Here is a 19,273-nt window from a genome sequence, read left to right as displayed (position 1 = left end):
GGTATTAAGCAAGGAAGGGAAGAATCATTTGGAAATTTTATCGATAGAACAGCTACTGCTATAGATCGGGCTGGTGTTGCAGGGCGCTATTGAAGCAGGTGTGCTTTGCAAAATAGCAATCCAGCAACCCAAAGAGTGTTAGCTACTTTAGGGGCAAATTGGACTATTGAGGAAGCATTAGAGTGAATGGCATTAATGCCAACAGCTTCACAGGCATTTATAGCAGAAGCCTTAAAGGAATTAGGATTAGGGTTGCAAAAGCATAGTCTACTCAAAATCAGGTGTTAGCTGCTCTTGCTCCTCTCCAAAGCGGCTCACTGGCATTCACGTAAAGAGGCTCGAGACCATTCATCAAGTGTTACCGATGCGGCAATGAGGGACAGACACAAGTTACTGCCGTGACATCGGAGACACCAGCTGCTGCCGTGACATCGCTGCTACCTCCTGTCTGCAACCCGCAACAACCGGGAGCCTCGGCTTGGACTTATCAGCAGCAGTAGACGTCACACTAATGACGAACCGGCCTGAGAGGATACCCACTGGAGTAAAGGGTCCTCTTATACTAAATGGACAAACACGTGGAGCATTATTGCTGGGACGTTCCTCTATAACTATGTTGGGATTATTTGTTTTGCCTGGTGTTATCGATGCGGACTTTACAGGGGAAATACAAATTATGGCTTACACCCTTTATCCTCCGATTAAAATTACAAAAGGACAATGCATTGCACAATTGGTACCACTGTCACAAATGACATCGGGAATACAATCATTTACTGGGCAAGCACGGGATGAAAAAGGTTTTGGCTCTACTGGTGTTACACTTTTAACTGTGGATTTACAAAATAGACCAAAACAAAAGGTTGAAATTACCTATGGGCATCAAAGCATAACCCTTTATGGATTATTGGATACAGGAGCAGATACTAGCATCATTTCTCCAGAAGCATGGCCACAACATTGGCCTCTATTTCCCTCATCAAACATGCTCACAGGAGTGGGAGGATTTACATTGGCAAGCAGGTCGCCGTCTTTGTCTGTGTGCATTGAAAATCAACAAATATCTGCTGTGTTTTCAATTGTTCAACTGCCTCCTACAGTTTCCTGCTTAATTGGAAGGGACATTTTAACACAATTGGGAGTGGTGTTAACTAATCAGCACCCTTTGGGGTAATTGCCATTGCTTGGACTTTCCCCATTCCACTCACCTGGAAAACGGATACACCGGTGATGGTTAAGCAATGGCCATTAAAAGGGGAGAGTCTTATGCATGCCCATGAATTGGTACAGGAACAATATACATAAGGGCACCTAAGACTGTCCACAAGCCCTTGGAATACACCTATTTTTGTAATCAAAAAGAAATCAGGGAAATATCGTTTGATACATGATTTGAGGGCTGTAAATGACCAAATGGAACCAATGGGGGCCTTACAGCCTGGTCTTCCAAATCCAGCTATGATTCCAGAACACTGGCCACTTTTAATTCTTGACCTAAAGGATTGTTTTTTCACTATTGGCCTGCATCCTGATGACATGAAGAGATTTGCTTTTACTTTACCAGCAATAAACCGTGGGGAACCAGATAAAAGATTTGAATGGACATCTCTTCCGCAGGGCAGGCGCAACTCCCCCACTTTATGTCTGCTTTATGTTGATGCAGCATTACAGCCACTACGTCGTAAATGGCCAGCAACTATAATATATCATTACATGGACGATATTTTGTTTGCACAGCAACAGCCATTCTCCTCTTTACAGATTAACACCATTAAAAATACTCTTGCTGCATATTCACTTGTTATTGCTGCAGAGAAAATTCAGACTACAAAGCCCTGGAAATATTTGGGATGGACTTTGACGAATCAAATAGTGATACCACAAAAATTGGAATTACAATTGGACATTAAAACTCTACATGATGCACAGAAGTTGCTGGGAGACTTACAGTGGCTGAAGCCTATTGTGGGAATACCAAATCACTTATTAGAAGCCCTACGGCCTTTGTTAAAAGGTGTGGACCCTACTACTCCTGTACACCTGACAAAGGAGCATCATCTTGCCTTGCAGCAAATTAGTAACTGTGTACAGCAAGGGTATGTGTCTCGTCGACAACTCGACCACCCCATTGACCTTACTATTTGGAATAGCCCTTGCCACTTGCTTGGTGCTCTCTCTCAGTTGCAAAAGAAAACGGGGGAGATACGGGTGTTGGAATGGTTGTCACCACCACTACAGCATAAGAAAACAATATCTTCAAAAATTGAACAATTGGCTGCATTAATCAAAAAGGGGTGTCTCAGAATTCTTGAAGTGGATGGTAGAGAACCTGCTACTATTAGATTGCCTATGGAAAAAGAAACCTTGGACTGGTACTTGATAAATTCAAAGAATTTACAAGAAGCATTATTGATGTCACCTGCTAAAGTAGAGACTAGTAAATTAGTGCCTAGAGTTTTGCAATGGATGACAGAATGGAACTGGATCACTCGACCTTTAAGAGAAGAAAACCCCATAGAAGGAGCTATTACAGTTTTTACAGATGCAGGAAAGAAATCAAGGCGTGCTGCTGTTACCTGGCAAGAAAAAGGACAATGGAAGCATCAACTCCTCACAGCAGACCCTGCAGATAGCTTACAAACTTTGGAATTGTTAGCAGTAGTATGGGCGGTGTCCAACTTACAGGAGCCTTTAAATGTGGTCACAGACTCTATGTATGTTGCAGGAGTAGTCAAACGAATAGAGGAAGCAGCAATTAAGGAAGTGAATAATAAACGATTGTATGAGTTACTGATACAGTTAAGGAAGGCTTTACGAGAAAGAAAGGCAGCATATTCTGTGATTCATATTAAGAGCCATAAGTGGTCTGAAGGTTTAGGAGAAGGGAATGAACGTGCAGATAAATTGGTTACCCTACCCATTGATAATTCTTGTCCTATTGACAAGCACACATTGGCCAGAGAAGCACATAGTAGATATCATCAAAATGCAAGAGGTTTAGCAAAACACTTTGAGCTGAGTTTGTCAGAAGCCAAGGCCATTGTAAGAGCATGTCCAACATGTAGTTATCATAATGGTGGGACAGGTCCAGGCATTGGGTTTAATCCTCGAGGTTTAAAAATAAATGAGATATGGCAAATGGATGTTACACACGTAGCTAGATTCGGTAAAGTCAAGCATGTGCACGTCACCATAGACACATATAGTCATTACATATGGGCTACGGCTCAGGCAGGACAGAAAGCTATACAGGTTATCAGACATCTGTTAAGTTGTTTCGCTGTTATGGGAGTTCCAAAGAGTATCAAAACAGATAATGGTCGAGGTTATGTAAGTGCTAGGGTCCGGAAATTTTTGAATCAGTGGTCTGTTAAGCACGTGACAGGTATTCCACACTCTTCTACTGGACAGGCAATAGTGGAAAGAGCAAACGGCACCCTTAAGCAGTATATTGAAAAACATCAAGATTTGACAGATCCACAAGCATGTTTGGCTAAGGTTTTGTATGTGATTAATCATTTATGCATTTTTGGGGAAGATGATACCCCCCCTGCAATGAAACATCATCCAAGGTCAGGTCAGGAAAATACTAAGGAAACAGAGGTCTGGGTTAAGTATAAGAACCCAAGTTCAGGATTATGGGAAAAACCTGCAAAGGTATTATATTGAGGTCGGGGGTATCTTTGTGTTTCCTCACCTACAGGGCCTTTGTGGGTGCCTGCTAAGTGGACTAAACCTGTTTTTGATGCAGCCTCTGGTGGATCGCCTTACAGAGGAGGACAAGGAGCGGCTGGGGAAGAAACTGCTTCTAGTCCTACAACCACTACTGTTACAATTGAAGGGGTACTCGGAAGCGGTGGACAGAGCACTGACACATCACTACCGGACGGCCCAGGAGTTGATTGGTTTCATTGACTCATTATCAACTTTTCATTTAACAGATCCAGCGAAACTACATTGCCTTGACTGTCACAATTCACATTGTGCTGCCTGGATAGCTCTACGTTGTGGGGGTTGTAAAAGAACTTTTTGGATAGAACAATCATTATTACGGATTTGTGGTGTCATACTTGTGAACACGAGCATACGTGGGGAAAAAGCTGGCAAGATGAATTACGGAGACAAACGGGGCAAAACGCATATATAGCTTTAAATCTTTATGAGTCTCCTGAACAGAAGGTTCTTGCTTATTATCGATGGGAAATACAATGTATTGTAAATAGAATTAAGGTTCAAAGTAAATCACGTATAGTTTCTATAAGGTGTAGGAAATTAGTGCCTTTAACACAGCATTCAGTTGTAGGACCCTTCCAAGGGGATCCTGATAGAGCATTAGATTGCTGCATTGATAAGTTGCAAAAATTAAGTTTGAAAGTGGCAGGACCAGTGAAATTAGGAGCAGCAAGATTGAAGACAGATAAGAAAAGGAAGGCAAAAAAGGGAACGGTCTCATTTGAATAGGGGTATCAGTGATTGCTAATTAATATTCTATGATTAGAACAATTTTACTGTTGTGGGACCCTCGGGAGGATATAGTTGTTGAGGAGGATAACGAACAAGAACTACGATTACGAAATAAGATACACCTTGTGTTAAAGAAAGACCTTGAGCTGTTAGCCTCATATAGTAAAAAGGCTGAAGAGGCTTTGCGATCACCACCATTGAATTGGTTGCTTTGGGTTGAAGATACACAATTTTATACTGGTCCTTACTTACATTCGCTTCCTTGTTATGTTTGCAAAAAGGATAAAGATAAATGCTATGCATGGGTAGCTTTGCATTGTGCAGATTGTAATCAGGTTTATTGGTATTCACAGAAGTCATTGGGATATTTATGGTGTACATCTTGTTTTGGAAAGTGGATTCGAAATCATATCTGGGTTAGAGCTCTTGAACAAAGTACTGGCCTGCCAGGACGGACAGGATTACAGCTCTTTGAGAGTGCAGAACAAGTGGTTATAGCATATCTTAGGTGGAAGTTACAGGAAAACCTTATAATATTTGAAATTACTAAAGCCTCACGCATCATAGCAGCTCGCTGCAAAGCTGATTTGCCTTCAAACTTACCTCGTGCTATACCTGTGAGCAAGGATGCTGATTTAGCATTAGATCAGTATATTCAAAAATTGACTCAGCCTTACAATAGACAATCTAGCGAACCAGGGAAAAGACAGCGAAGAAAGAAAAAACAAAGTAAGCAGAAAGAAAAATGAGGTTTGTTTTTGTAATACTGCTCAATGCTGTAGCAAGTGAAGCAGTAGGAGTAACACACTTTAGTCAACCAAGGGAAAATTTATGGGTAACGCTTGCTAATCAAACTAACCAATCATCACTTTGTCTTAGTCTTGGAGGAGTCACTAACCCATTTCGAACATGCCTGGTGGGACTTCCGGTGTGGTCTCCGGGAGAATTTTGCAGTTTGATAAACAATCAAACCTTATGTATGTCTAACATGTCAAACATCACATTGCCGGTGCAACAAGGGTATACTGCAGGTCAGAGTGATGGCTATCGTCAATGCTTACTAATGCAATCACTTAACACCTCTTTGCACTCTCCTCCTGAGGAATTGGATCTTTTTGGAAGTACAAATGCCAGCATATCTAACACTACAGCTGGTGGATGGTTTAGCTTCAAACTTTCGGGTGCTCAGAATTTAAACCAACCTAAAGAAACATGGGCCACCCTAGATTCATCCCTGAATGTGAGTGAATTCTCTCCACAGCATTACAGTCAATGTAACGGCACAAATATCACAGCACCAATGAAATTACCCACAGGAATATTTTTGATTTGTGGAGACAGGGCGTGGAATGGTATACCAGCTAAACCACAGGGTGGACCCTGTTTTTTGGGAAAATTGTCATTGTTTCATCCTAATGTGTCCTTGCTAATGCAGCTGAGTCAAAATTCAAACAGGAGAAAACGTAGCATACATGACTTAGACTGCAGCAAGATAGGAGATCCACGATTTTGGGGCACATTCAAGCAGGTGGTGGTTTCAACTATCTTGCCAGGAGGATCTGCCAATAAAGCCATGAATTTAGCAAAACAATTAGGATGCTGGGCAAGGGATGAGCTGAACAAGACATCACAAATTCTAGACATGCTAACTGCAGATGTGCAAAGTGTTAACCATGCTGTTTTGCAAAATAGAGCTGCTGTAGATTTTTTGCTCTTAGCACAAGGGCATGGATGTGAAGAGTTCGAGGGAATGTGTTGCATGAATCTGTCTGATCATTCAGTGTCCATTCACACTAAGATAAAAGAGTTACAACAGGGACTTCACAAACTTAAGGAAGAAGACGGTTTAGGAATTGACGAATGGCTTAAAGGCCTGGGACTCGGACCGTGGCTGAGGAACCTTGTGATCTATGCTATAGGATTGCTGGGTGTAATTTTACTGTTTTTGCTTATTTTGCCTTGTATCTTTAACTGTATCCAAAACATGGTCAGCCGTACAATAGCAAAAACATGGCAAACTAATCTCCTTGCACAAGAAGAAAACGGGGGAAATGTGGAGAGCATTATTAATAATTGGTTAGCTGAGAAAGGCCACACTGATATAATGCCACTGGTTAAACTGAAGGAGAAAAGTCAGCAGTCAGCAAGCTAAAAGGAAGAGTCAGCAGCGACCTTGCTGCAACATGAGGATAGGGAGTTGAGATTAGTCCTGAATATATCCTAAGAATATGTAGAAAGTATCAAAAGTAGAACCATAGGAATGTAGAAGTAGGCGTAGGTGCTGATATGTAAGCTGACCAATCCTGAGCTCAACTTTTGCAATATGTATGAAGCTCATTATTAACTGTATTTAACCCGCCGTACTGATCAATAAAATCGAGCCTGTGATGATCAAACTGATGTCCTGGTTCCCTTCCGTCGACACCTTTCCATGTGCTAATCCTCTGTGCTACTGACTCCCTCCGTGGCTTTTGTAACCCACCTCAGCTCTTACACGCAGCGTTCTCCTCTGAGAAATAACGCTCCACTCGGGCTCGTGAGGGAGGTGAATCAGCTTTAATTAAGATTTGTCGAGCACTTTGTTGATAAGTTCTCAATAGCTGGTTGCTATTTTTTATGAGCACTCAGATATTCTTAGCACCTGCAGTGGGAAGTGACGCAAGGCTGTGGATCTCTGGGAAGCAGCCCTGCCAAGGGAGACGGCGCCTGCTCACCGTGAGATCCATTCTGGCTGTGGTTCACGAGGCAGCTCAGCAAAACCCCAAATCCCTCTGAGTCTTTGGGAAATGTGAAACGTTCCTGAGAGCTAAGCCCTGCTTTTGCATGAGATTTGTAGCTTTTGCCTCCTCGCTGGGTTTCTCCCAAGCTGCTGGTTGGGTTTGGTGCAGCTGTGTTCTGGTGTCACCTGCTTTGTAACACCCTGTGGCAATGGCTTTTAACAACTGTCCCCTCAAATTAAGGTGTCTGGGGTGGGAAGGGCTGGGTGATGGCCCCTGTGGGCTTCAGGCATTGCAGAGGTCAGTGGGGTGGAAGGGGAGGAGGGAAGCTAGGAAACCATGCCCTCCCCCAGGGCAGCATCCCACTCCCTGCTGGCTTCTCTGCTGCAGCAGCAGGTGGCAAATGAAGCTTGATGAGCTCTGTTAGTGAGGGGTAAGGGAGGCGTGAATGGAAACGGTCACAGCAGTGCTGGCTCTGTGTAGTGTGGGTGCCCCTCAGCAGGATGAGGAGCTCTGTTGTATTTTGGGGAAGAGAAGGCTGTTCATTTGGCTTTGTCACTGCTGTAGGAGTAGCCAGATGGAGGATGCTGAAAGGAAATACGGGGCTGGAACAGCCTCCTTGTCCGTGCCCCTGTCCTGAGCCAGGTGAGAGATGCTTGTCTCCAGGCTGGGCAGTGGTGGATGGTAGTGCAGATCTGGACAGGGCCCAGTTCCCTCTGGGCCTTGATGGAATCCCGCTCTCAGAGCCTGACAGCCCATCTAACTTGTCCTTGCAGCAAACTGAGCAGCCAGTTTGTGTCTTGCCTTCATAGAGTGGGGAGTCCTGTGGCTGGTTTTCCTTGTGAGTAAACCCTGTTAAAATCTGAGAGCTGGGACTGGCCCTGGAGGGAGCAGGGATGGAGAAACCCCTCCACAGCTGGTGTAGGGCAGCATGTTTTATACTGCTGACTGCTCTGCTGGCTGCCCAGACCCTCTGGTTTGTGTGTACCTCAGAGCTGATACCAGCACAGAGCCCAGAACTGGGTATTTTATGTTTCTGGATCACAGAGGGGAGTTCAGCTCTTTGGAGCTGTGGTGTCACAGTGCTGGCACATTTAGTCTGGTCCCAGGTTCCCTCTGTCTGGAGAACTTTACCCTGGACTCTGTTGGTGTGCTTGATCTCTGTTTGTGCTGTTTCCAAGTACACTTCTTTGCATTGTTTTCTTAGCTTTTCTTTCTATTGATTTGTTGGTGTTTTGGGAACTTTTCTTCAGTTTATCAATTCCCATCATGACCTCCAGAGTGCCTCCAGCTCTTAACTCCTGGGCATCCTTTCAGGTTTTATAGAAGTGCTTTCTCTTCTTTGTTCAAACTATTAATGGAAAGGTTGAACAGAGGCAGACCTGGGCTGAGCTCCCAGGGCTCATACACAAGGATTTCTCTTGTGGTGACAGGGAATTGCTGATGGCTACCCCTCAAGTGTATGGGGTTGAGTTGCTTTGGTTGGTCTTTTTTTTTTCTTATTAATGAGCACTGGGCCTCGTGAAGGTGAGCTTGCCCAGACCCAGCTCCTCTGGCTATTGAAAGCATCAGATGGATAGAGTGAAAAACCTGCTTTGTGCTGGTCAGAGGTGTGATGGGCAGGTCTCTGTAGGGGAGGATTGTGTTGTGCTCTCCTTCTGAAGGCTGAGGTGATTTTTAAGAGCTTTCATGAACTTTGTTCACCTGGGGCTTCTTGCTGATGCTTGCTGGGGCTGTCACAGCTCTGGGACAATCCTCAGCCCTGCTTCCCACTCAGAGCTGCCTCAGCAGTGGGCTGTGCATGGGGGAAGTTGTGTCCAGCATCTCCTGCTCCCCTTTTCTCTCTATAAGTCTCTCCTCAGTGAGAGTTGGGCTTGTCTGTATGTGGCTAAGGTAGCAAAAATGCATTTTTCTCCTCAAGCAGTTCCAAGTTCCTTGTGGGGTTGCTCTTCTCTGGAAAAGATAAAACTGCCCGCTCTGGAGAAATTAATGATGCTCATTTTTATTCCTAAATAGTGTGTCATGGTGGGTGTGGTTGCAAGACACCTCACTGCACCAGGCCTCTGCTGTCACCTCAGTGCCAACTGCTTAAGGAAGAGCTGAAATAGATTTCACTGGAGCAAACATCTCTGCCTAGCTCTACCCTCCCTGAGTTCTGTGAGTGCTGAGCTGCTGGGCTCAGCTGCCTGAGGTTCAAGAATTGGTCCTTTTCTCAAGTGCTGTTCCATCTTTCTTTGCACATGGGTGTAACTGTGGGGCGAAATTTGGGCCCCACTGAATTTAAGGACAACACAGGGTGTTCATGTCTTCCTCCTCTCCAGGCTGGTAACTTGTGGTACCCAGCTGTTCAATCCAGCTGTGCTTCAGGGACACCATCAACAGGATGGAGATGCTGTGCCCTCTTTCTGTTGGTCTGTGGCTGATGGTAGAGTCATGGAATCGTGGAATATTCTGAGTTGGAAGGCACCTACAAGCATCGTTGTGTCCAACTTGGTGGATGCCCTGACCTAATTTCAGTTCCAGGGCAGAAAATGCAGTCTCCCTAAAACCTTCCTATGGCTTCTGTTGGATTCTTCCTCACTTTTCTCCAGGGGGCTGTGTGCTGTAGTTAAATATGGATGGAAAGGTTTTGTTCCACTCTGGATTACAGCTGAATCTCAGTGGTGGATAAATTGCATCCCAAGTCTAGTTTGCAAAGCCCTTTGGGCTTCATGGGCTGCAGGAAGCTGTATTTTATTCTGGATGTGTGTTTGCTGATAATTCTATAGGATTTGCAGACAGCAGGTTGTAAGAGCGCTGATTATGCTGGTTCCCTCTGCAATCAGACTCTGCCCAAATAATTCAAGTGCCTGCTGCAGAGAGAGGGAAAGGAAGATGGAAGGATGATTAAGAAATCTCTGGAGTAGATGGGAAAAAGATGCATATGTTGATCTGAAGGAGATACCAAGCCACATATATGTCTTCCAGCATCTAAATAAAAGTCAGGATTTTTAAAATGGTTGCCTACTTAAAGCCCAAATAATTCCTTTAACGGCAGGTTTTAAAGGTTTAACCTAATTTTAGAATTTTTATTTCAAGTGTCCTTCCATAAAATTAACTTTTTGAATGCAGAATGCTTTAATGTCTTCCGTGTTGGTGCTCATTTTCAAGAAATCTCTGCACAGTTATTTCTTATGTACCAGTTAAATCTATCAGCCAACAGATGTCAAGTGTAGCAAAAATGCTATAATAATATTATGGTCTAATAATAGTTATAATGATTCTAATTACCTGGTTCAGCTTTAAAGAGAGGCAGATTCAGAGATGAGTGCAAAGGAGGTGTTTAACCTTGAACTGCAGAGGCAGGGCTCTTCCAGAGGTGCCTGTGCTGCGCCCTCTCCTCCCCATCAGACATCCCCCTCCCTCTATTTCCTCCAGCAGACTGGGAGCAGCACTCTGGTGTGTTTGTAATGTTCAGACCTCATTCTGGCTGTGCTCAAAGAGTGCTGGTGAGCTGAGGATGAGCACGTTTCCTGCAGTACCTGGGAGTGTGAAGCCTGCTTGTGTTCAGCCTCTGTCTGCCCTGCTCCTGGCGTGCTCCCACAGCCTGATGATTGTGGCACTGGAGGATTGCTCCCACCCTTGGAAGCTGCAGAGCCTCAGCAATCTCCATCTGTGGAGAGCATTATTAATAATTGGTTAGCTGAGAAAGGCCACACTGACATAATGCCACTGGTTAAACTGAAGGAGAAAAGTCAGCAGTCAGCAAGCTAAAAGGAAGAGTCAGCAGCGACCTTGCTGCAACATGAGGATAGGGAGTTGAGATTAGTCCTGAATACATCCTAAGAATATGTAGAAAGTATCAAAAGTAGAACCATAGGAATGTAGAAGTAGGCGTAGGTGCTGATATGCAAGCTGAACAATCCTGAGCTCAACTTTTGCAATATGTATGAAGCTCATTATTAACTGTATTTAACCCGCCGTACTGATCAATAAAATCGAGCCTGTGATGATCAAACTGATGTCCTGGTTCCCTTCCGTCGACAAATGGTGGAGAATGCGGGCATAACCGAATCTCTGCCCTTTTTCTCGGATTAAAAGAAAAAGGGATTACGCCACAGTCCGGAAGTTGGGTTTGGGTCCCAGCAGCCGGGACGGTGCCGGAATTTGAAGCACCCTTAAGGTTCATAACTGTGACTTAAGCCAATACGTGTCCGCCGGAGCCTGGAGAGCTGCAACAGCGCGCGCTGATTAATAGGTATGGATAGGCAAGCGGCATATGATTTATTTACCGCCTATTTAGAGCGGCGTGGGATAAAAGGGATAGATTTAAAAAAGGAGTTACCAGGGTTATTAGCTTATGGCCATGCTAAGGGTATCTTTTCTAATCCTCATACAGTTCATGAGTTATCAGAGTGGAGAAAGTTTGGGGAAATATTGTGGGATACAGTACTAGATGATGATAAGTCAGCAAAGAAATTCGGGAAGTTATGGCGGGTGGTGTATAACACGTTACTTCAGCAGGTCTCTGAGAGAAAGGCAGCAGAAAGGGCGACAGAAGCTCATAAGAGGAATATAGGGTATGGTCGTGAAGATGATCCCCTGGCACCTTCTGTAACTAAAGTACTTATGCCTAAGAGTCCCCAGCAAAGTGGTGTGGAAGATTTTCCTATAGGCGCAGTGGAACCGTCTGCACCTTTCCTGTCAGAGGGGGAGGGCGAGTCGGATGGTGGGGGTAGGGGCAGGCCAGCTTTGCCTCCGCCACCAGCTTCAGGCGGGTCGGATGGTGGGAGTAGGGGCAGGCCAGCTTCGCCTCCGCCGCCAGCCTTGCCTCCGCCGCTGCCCCTCAGTGAGCCGGCTCAGGTTACAGCTTCGGTGGGGGGGTCACCTCCCCAGCCCGAGCCGGCTCCGGTTTCACTGCCAGCTCCAGCGGGGGAGGGGGGGCTCCCGCTTCCCCCGCACGAGCCAGCCCCTGCTTCACTGACCCCCCCGCGCGAAAACTCGGTGTCTGCACCGAAGCGCCAGCAGCATAGCACCCTTAAAGGGCCAGATCCCATCCCAGGGGCACACCGTGATCCATGGGGGCAGATGGCTAAACAGAGGAGGGAAGCTTGGGCTGTTTTGGCGAAAGAAGTAATGCAAATGGGGGATGGTGAAGCGGTGGAAATAGCTTCTAGTCTTGCATGTCCAGTTACATACACACCACAGTATGATGCACAGGGGAACCTTACGCATAATATAGCAGAATATACTCCCTTAGATTGGAAGCTGTTAACTCAGCTACGTTCTACGGTTAATCAGTTTGGAGTAAAAAGTGAACCTGTTAAGCAAATGTTAGATTATCTTTTTAATACTCAGGTTTTATGTCCTAATGATTTAAGAGGAATAGTTCGGTTGATATTTACTCAGCATCAGCAGTTATTATTTAATGCCCATTGGCACACGTTGGTAAATGAATCGGTTGCTGTACAACGAGCCCAGGGAGACCCATTACATGGGGTGACAGTAGAGGAGCTGATGGGCTTAGGGGCATATTTGTGTACAGAGGCACAGATGATATCGGGAGCTGATAAACTTAGAGAGTCTATGAGGTTAGTGCGTGCTGCAATAGATATGGTTAAAGAGCCAGGAGGGTTACCGGCTTATATGGGTATTAAGCAAGGAAGGGAAGAATCATTTGGAAATTTTATCGATAGAACAGCTACTGCTATAGATCGGGCTGGTGTTGCAGGGCGCTATTGAAGCAGGTGTGCTTTGCAAAATAGCAATCCAGCAACCCAAAGAGTGTTAGCTACTTTAGGGGCAAATTAGACTATTGAGGAAGCATTAGAGTGAATGGCATTAATGCCAACAGCTTCACAGGCATTTATAGCAGAAGCCTTAAAGGAATTAGGACTAGGGTTGCAAAAGCATAGTCTACTCAAAATCAGGTGTTAGCTGCTCTTGCTCCTCTCCAAAGCGGCTCACTGGCAGTCACGAAAAGAGGCTGGAGACCATTCATCAAGTGTTACCGATGCGGCAATGAGGGACAGACACAAGTTGCCTCAGTGACATCGGAGACACCAGCTGCTGCCGTGACATCGCTGCTACCTCCTGTCTGCAACCGGCAACAACACGGAGCCTCGGCTTGGACTTATCAGCAGCAGTAGACATCACACTAATGACGAAGCGGCCTGAGAGGATACCCACTGGAGTAAAGGGTCCTCTTATACTAAATGGACAAACATGTGGAGCATTATTGCTGGGACGTTCCTCTATAACTATGTTGGGATTATTTGTTTTGCCTGGTGTTATCGATGCGGACTTTACCGGGGAAATACAAATTATGGCTTACACCCTTTATCCTCCGATTAAAATTACAAAAGGACAACGCATTGCACAATTGGTACCACTGTCACAAATGACATCGGGAATACAATCATTTACTGGGCAAGCACGGGATGAAAAAGGTTTTGGCTCTACTGGTGTTACACTTTTAACTGTGGATTTACAAAATAGACCAAAACAAAAGGTTGAAATTACCTATGGGCATCAAAGCATAACCCTTTATGGATTATTGGATACAGGAGCAGATACTAGCATCATTTCTCCAGAAGCATGGCCACAACATTGGCCTCTATTTCCCTCATCAAACATGCTCACAGGAGTGGGAGGATTTACATTGGCAAGCAGGTCGCCGTCTTTGTCTGTGTGCATTGAAAATCAACAAATATCTGCTGTGTTTTCAATTGTTCAACTGCCTCCTACAGTTTCCTGCTTAATTGGAAGGGACATTTTAACACAATTGGGAGTGGTGTTAACTAATCAGCACCCTTTGGGGTAATTGCCATTGCTTGGACTTTCCCCATTCCACTCACCTGGAAAACGGATACACCGGTGATGGTTAAGCAATGGCCATTAAAAGGGGAGAGTCTTATGCATGCCCATGAATTGGTACAGGAACAATATACATAAGGGCACCTAAGACTGTCCACAAGCCCTTGGAATACACCTATTTTTGTAATCAAAAAGAAATCAGGGAAATATCGTTTGATACATGATTTGAGGGCTGTAAATGACCAAATGGAACCAATGGGGGCCTTACAGCCTGGTCTTCCAAATCCAGCTATGATTCCAGAACACTGGCCACTTTTAATTCTTGACCTAAAGGATTGTTTTTTCACTATTGGCCTGCATCCTGATGACATGAAGAGATTTGCTTTTACTTTACCAGCAATAAACCGTGGGGAACCAGATAAAAGATTTGAATGGACATCTCTTCCGCAGGGCAGGCGCAACTCCCCCACTTTATGTCTGCTTTATGTTGATGCAGCATTACAGCCACTACGTCGTAAATGGCCAGCAACTATAATATATCATTACATGGACGATATTTTGTTTGCACAGCAACAGCCATTCTCCTCTTTACAGATTAACACCATTAAAAATACTCTTGCTGCATATTCACTTGTTATTGCTGCAGAGAAAATTCAGACTACAAAGCCCTGGAAATATTTGGGATGGACTTTGACGAATCAAATAGTGATACCACAAAAATTGGAATTACAATTGGACATTAAAACTCTACATGATGCACAGAAGTTGCTGGGAGACTTACAGTGGCTGAAGCCTATTGTGGGAATACCAAATCACTTATTAGAAGCCCTACGGCCTTTGTTAAAAGGTGTGGACCCTACTACTCCTGTACACCTGACAAAGGAGCATCATCTTGCCTTGCAGCAAATTAGTAACTGTGTACAGCAAGGGTATGTGTCTCGTCGACAACTCGACCACCCCATTGACCTTACTATTTGGAATAGCCCTTGCCACTTGCTTGGTGCTCTCTCTCAGTTGCAAAAGAAAACGGGGGAGATACGGGTGTTGGAATGGTTGTCACCACCACTACAGCATAAGAAAACAATATCTTCAAAAATTGAACAATTGGCTGCATTAATCAAAAAGGGGTGTCTCAGAATTCTTGAAGTGGATGGTAGAGAACCTGCTACTATTAGATTACCTATGGAAAAAGAAACCTTGGACTGGTACTTGATAAATTCAAAGAATTTACAAGAAGCATTATTGATGTCACCTGCTAAAGTAGAGACTAGTAAATTAGTGCCTAGAGTTTTGCAATGGATGACAGAATGGAACTGGATTACTCGACCTTTGAGAGAAGAAAACCCCATAGAAGGAGCTATTACAGTTTTTACAGATGCAGGAAAGAAATCAAGGCGTGCTGCTGTTACCTGGCAAGAAAAAGGACAATGGAAGCATCAACTCCTCACAGCAGACCCTGCAGATAGCTTACAAACTTTGGAATTGTTAGCAGTAGTATGGGCGGTGTCCAACTTACAGGAGCCTTTAAATGTGGTCACAGACTCTATGTATGTTGCAGGAGTAGTCAAACGAATAGAGGAAGCAGCAATTAAGGAAGTGAATAATAAACGATTGTATGAGTTACTGATACAGTTAAGGAAAGCTTTACGGGAAAGAGCAAACGGTACCCTTAAGCAGTATATTGAAAAACATCAAGATTTGACAGATCCACAAGCATGTTTGGCTAAGGTTTTGTATGTGATTAACCATTTATGCATTTTTGGGGAAGATGATACCCCCCCTGCAATGAAACATCATCCAAGGTCAGGTCAGGAAAATACTAAGGAAACAGAGGTCTGGGTTAAGTATAAGAACACAAGTTCAGGATTATGGGAAAAACCTGCAAAGCCTCTGGTGGATCACCTTACGGAGGAGGACAAGGAGCGGCTGGGGAAGAAACTGCTTCTAGTCCTACAGCCACTACTGTTTCAGTTGTAGGGGTACTCGGAAGCGGTGGACAGAGCACTGACACGTCACTACCGGACGGCCCAGGAGTTGATTGGTTTCATTGACTCATTATCAACTTTTCATTTAACAGATCCAGCGAAACTACATTGCCTTGACTGTCACAATTCACATTGTGCTGCCTGGATAGCTCTACGTTGTGGGGGTTGTAAAAGAACTTTTTGGATAGAACAATCATTATTACGGGATTTGTGGTGTCATACTTGTGAACACGAGCACACGTGGGGTAAAAGCTGGCAAGATGAATTGTGGAGACAAACGGGGCAAAACGCATATATAGCTTTAAATCTTTATGAGTCTCCTGAACAGAAGGTTCTTGCTTATTATCGATGGGAAATACAATGTATTGTAAATAGAATTAAGGTTCAAAGTAAATCACGTATAGTTTCTATAAGGTGTAGGAAATTAGTGCCTTTAACACAGCATTCAGTTGTAGGACCCTTCCAAGGGGATCCTGATAGAGCATTAGATTGCTGCGTTGATAAGTTGCAAAAATTAAGTTTGAAAGTGGCAGGACCAGTGAAATTAGGAGCAGCAAGATTGAAGACAGATAAGAAAAGGAAGGCAAAAAAGGGAACGGTCTCATTTGAATAGGGGTATCAGTGATTGCTAATTAATATTCTATGATTAGAACAATTTTACTGTTGTGGGACCCTCGGGAGGATATAGTTGTTGAGGAGGATAACGAACAAGAACTACAATTACGAAATAAGATACACCTTGTGTTAAAGAAAGACCTTGAGCTGTTAGCCTCATATAGTAAAAAGGCTGAAGAGGCTTTGCGATCACCACCATTGAATTGGTTGCTTTGGGTTGAAGATACACAATTTTATACTGGTCCTTACTTACATTCGCTTCCTTGTGATGTTTGCAAAAAGGATAAAGATAAATGCTATGCATGGGTAGCTTTGCATTGTGCAGATTGTAATCAGATTTATTGGTATTCACAGAAGTCATTGGGATATTTATGGTGTACATCTTGTTTTGGAAAGTGGATTCGAAATCATATCTGGGTTAGAGCTCTTGAACAAAGTACTGGCCTGCCAGGACGGACAGGATTACAGCTCTTTGAGAGTGCAGAACAAGTGGTTATAGCATATCTTAGGTGGAAGTTACAGGAAAACCTTATAATATTTGAAATTACTAAAGCCTCACGTATCATAGCAGCTCGCTGCAAAGCTGATTTGCCTTCAAACTTACCTCGTGCTATACTTGTGAGCAAGGATGCTGATTTAGAATTAGATCAGTATATTCAAGAATTGACTCAGCCTTACAATAGACAATCTAGCGAACCAGGGAAAAGACAGCGAAGAAAGGAAAAACAACATAAGCAGAAGGAAGAAAAGGAGAAGCAAAGTAAGCAGAAAGAAAAATGAGGTTTGTTTTTGTAATACTGCTCAATGCTGTAGCAAGTGAAGCAGTAGGAGTAACACACTTTAGTCAACCAAGGGAAAATTTATGGGTGACACTTGCTAATCAAACTAACCAATCATCACTTTGTCTTAGTCTTGGAGGAGTCACTAACCCATTTCGAACATGCCTGGTGGGACTTCCGGTGTGGTCTCCGGGAGAATTTTGCAGTTTGATAAACAATCAAACCTTATGTATGTCTAACATGTCAAACATCACATTGCCAGTGCAACAGGGGTATACTGCAGGTCAGAGTGATGGCTATCGTCAATGCTTACTAATCCAATCACTTAACACCTCTTTGCATTCTCCTCCTGAAGAATTGGATCTTTTTGGAAGTACAAATGCCAGCATATCTAACACTACAGCTGGTGGATGGTTTAGCTTCAAACTTTCGGGTGCTCAGAATTTAAACCAACCTAAAGAAACATGGGCCACCCTAGATTCATCCCTGAATGTGAAGTGAATTCTCTCCACAGCATTACAGTCAATGTAACGGCACAAATATCACAGCACCAATGAAATTACCCACAGGAATATTTTTGATTTGTGGAGACAGGGCATGGAATGGTATACCAGCTAAACCACAGGGTGGACCCTGTTTTTTGGGAAAATTGTCACTGTTTCATCCTAATGTGTCCTTGCTAATGCAGCTGAGTCAAAATTCAAACAGGAGAAAATGTAGCATACATGACTTAGACTGCAGCAAGATAGGAGATCCACGGTTTTGGGGCACATTCAAACAGGTGGCGGTTTCAACTATCTTGCCAGGAGGATCTGCCAATAAAGCTATGAATTTAGCAAAACAACTAGGATGCTGGGCAAAGAATGAGCTGAACAAGACATCACAAATTCTAGACATGCTAACTGCAGATGTGCAAAGTGTTAACCATGCTGTTTTGCAAAATAGAGCTGCTGTAGATTTTTTGCTCTTAGCACAAGGGCATGGATGTGAAGAGTTCTAGGGAATGTGTTGCATGAATCTGTCTGATCATTCAGTGTCCATTCACACTAAGATAAAAGAATTACAACAGGGACTTCACAAACTTAAGGAAGAAGACGGTTTAGGAATTGACGAATGGCTTAAAGGCCTGGGACTCGGACCGTGGCTGAGGAACCTTGTGATCTATGCTATAGGATTGCTGGGTGTAATTTTACTGTTTTTGCTTATTTTGCCTTGTATCTTTAACTGTATCCAAAACATGGTCAGCCGTACAATAGCAAAAACATGGCAAACTAATCTCCTTGCACAAGAAGAAAACGGGGGAAATGTGGAGAGCATTATTAATAATTGGTTAGCTGAGAAAGGCCACACTGACATAATGCCACTGGTTAAACTGAAGGAGAAAAGTCAGCAGTCAGCAAGCTAAAAGGAAGAGTCAGCAGCGACCTTGCTGCAACATGAGGATAGGGAGTTGAGATTAGTCCTGAATACATCCTAAGAATATGTAGAAAGTATCAAAAGTAGAACCATAGGAATGTAGAAGTAGGCGTAGGTGCTGATATGCAAGCTGACCAATCCTGAGCTCAACTTTTGCAATATGTATGAAGCTCATTATTAACTGTATTTAACCCGCCGTACTGATCAATAAAATTGAGCCTGTGATGATCAAACTGATGTCCTGGTTCCCTTCCGTCGACATCCATCCTCTCTGCAAGCTGCTTGTGCTGCTCTTAACCATTAGGGGTGGCTTTGCCACAGCCTGGGAAGCACAAAGCCAGAGTCTCCTGATGGAGAGCATTGGGGGTGTGCAGGTGAGTGGCTGAGAGTTGTTGATCCCTACAGAGGCTTTGCTGTGGGGGTAGCAGAGCTGGGCTGGTGCTTGAGTGCTGTGCTTGCCTTGCCTTTGGCAGGCTGCCCCCACAGAGCCTTGTCAGAGTCT

Source organism: Melospiza melodia, unplaced genomic scaffold, assembly GCF_035770615.1.
Source record: "Melospiza melodia melodia isolate bMelMel2 unplaced genomic scaffold, bMelMel2.pri scaffold_35, whole genome shotgun sequence".
Lineage (NCBI taxonomy): Eukaryota > Metazoa > Chordata > Aves > Passeriformes > Passerellidae > Melospiza > Melospiza melodia.
This window is presented reverse-complemented; position numbering follows the sequence as displayed.